Source organism: Penaeus japonicus, unplaced genomic scaffold (assembly GCF_977035675.1).
Source record: "Penaeus japonicus unplaced genomic scaffold, GWHDUDI00000001_assembly GWHDUDI00000032, whole genome shotgun sequence".
Lineage (NCBI taxonomy): Eukaryota > Metazoa > Arthropoda > Malacostraca > Decapoda > Penaeidae > Penaeus > Penaeus japonicus.
The window spans coordinates 27,769,623-27,772,274 of NW_028234434.1; positions in this window are offsets into that span (position 1 = coordinate 27,769,623).

The following is a 2,652-nucleotide window of genomic DNA, read 5'->3' on the forward strand; positions in this document are numbered from 1 at the left end:
TAAAACGAAACTTTAAAACACAAAATCGTATACATCAAAACTTTTATTTTTGTCGGTAAACCATGGCTTTCCTCAACGAAGGAAAAACTGAATTGGACTTTTTGCTAGCGAACCTTAACTCTACATGAATAGTTTTTTTTGGACTAATGATTTTGTCTTCAGCACATATAATATATATATATATTCTGAGTCTCGGTAATCTATATAAAATAAAGAAATCTTGAGATATTTTTGTAACTTTCGTATATAATACGCAATCCCTATCTAAAATTTAAATTTAACTATTTCAAGGAGGGGAAACAGCCCTTTTGAAACGCCCCGTTTCTACTCGGCAGTACGGGTGGGGAAATTGTCTTCCCCCCAAAGGGGTGACCTTCCCCCAGGGCATTTCGCGCACACTATTCTATTTGCTTTTTAAACATCATGTTCTGAAACTGGCTATTCGGGTGTTACCATGTTAGGGCCAAGCCAAGAGATGTAATTTAGGGGGTTTAAAGGGTTTCCCTCATCCCCCCAATCTCCTGCGTTGTGGAATCTATTCATTCTCATCTTAAAACTTTATATTTTGGTTTTATGTGAGTGTGAAGTAATTCTTTCATTTATGTATACTTTTTTTTATTTTATTTTTTTTTTTTTTAGGGGGGGATCTTATAAATTTTAAAATAAGTATTTCCCAATGGTCCTTTTCGGGGCAATAGTTCGCCCGCTTTCCTTATTGCTAATTGTAAATGAAAAAGTATAATAAAAGGCCCCGGATACCTTTAAAAACCCCAGATTGAAATTTATTTTTCTTCCTTTATTTTTTCTTTAAATTTCGGAAAAATCAAAAACCCTTCATTTTATACATAAAATTGCCGTTTTGAAAGGTTTTTTTTTTCTTATTTCAAATTTCTGTTATTAATGCTACATTTTCTTTTAATTGGGTTTGGGAGGTATTTTTCCGGGGAAAGAGTTGAAAAGAAAAAGAAAATGCAAAGGGGGAAAGGGGGAGCGCAATAACGACAAGCTCCTGGGTATGTTTTGCAAGCGCAAATAAAAATCTAAGACAAGAAAATATAAACAGGAGACGATGAAGGCATAAACGCACCTTAATCTTTTAGGCCTTGCATTTTCCCCCTCCATTTCCACATTTTTTCATCCGTATTTTTTTTGTTTTAAGAAATCTTCGTGCGAAATTAGAAAATTTTACAAAGGATTTTTTGTATGTTTTCCCCATTTCCTTTATACAAATTTTTTCGTAAAATTAATCGAAATGCCAATTCATGGCAGTTTTAAGTAATCATGCCAAATTTTTAACTAACATAAAAATTTTTCCCGAGAAAATATTTTTTTAAATTGTTATTCCTCAATTATGAAAGTAAATATTTTAAAATGAATTGGAAGGAATGTTATTAATAGCTACTTTCCCTTTAACCTCCAAACTCTTTTTTTAGGGTTCCTGACGCTTATTTTTACAAATGAAATTTTGGAACGAATTAAATTAATATATATATAAAAATATATATATTTTAAATAAAATATATTTTAATATATATATATATATATAAAAGTATATAATATATTTTATATATATTTAAATTTGAATATTACGGGGAAAACAGCAACAAAAAAAGTAAAAGCCTATCTTACATGCTTTCTAAGTTGGGGAATAGGTGATATATTATTTCCCCTACCCTGCATTTGTGTGTGAAAAAAAAAATCACACCCCCAATACAAATCCCTCATTTCTTTAGAAAAAAAAGTTTATTTTTACCCCTGGCTTCTGGAGCAGTGGCTTTTTTCCATGCATCACCCCCCCCCAGGGGATTTTGGGTGCGAAGGTAAAAAAGGGGAACAGTCTGGGGTTTTCTTTTCCTTCAGCTCAGCTGCTGTAACCAAGGTCAGTATCTACCTAAACGTTTTTGGAAATATCCATATGCCGGGCTAGTCACATTGGGTTTTCCCTTTTTTTCCTGGGAAACTCCCGCCTGCCCCCATCTGCAAATTTCTTGTTACAGTGACAAACCCCAAGTTGAAATCCTTACAAGAAAATTTCTGGTTTTTAATTTACTGTATATTGAAAGCAGCCAGTGCCCCCCCGGTTATGGGCCCCTTTTGAATTGGGGTTTTTAACAATTAAAAATTTTCCCTTTAAACTTCAAAACCAAAAATTAAAAATTAAAAATTATCTTTTTATCTCTCTCTCCCCTTTCTCCCCCTCTCTCTCTCCTCTCTCTCTTTTCTCCTCCCCTCTCTCTTCCCCCTCTCTCTCCTCCTTTTATAAATATATATTTATAATTTATAATATTATATAGAAATATTATATAAAAAATATTTATATATTATATTTTAAAAATAAATATATTTTATTATAATATATAAATATATTAAAATATATAAAAATATATATATATAAATATATGGGGTGTGTGTGTGTGTTGTGTGTGGTGGCGTGTGTGTGTGTGTGGTTTTTTTGTAGTATGTATTTTAAATATATATAAAAAATAAATATATATATAAAAAATATTTTGTGTGTGTGTGTGGTGTGTGGTGTTGTGTGTACAAAATAAGTATGTATACACACACAACACATATATATAAAATATATATAAATATATATATATATTATATAAAAATATATTTTATTTTATATGTATATATATATATATACAT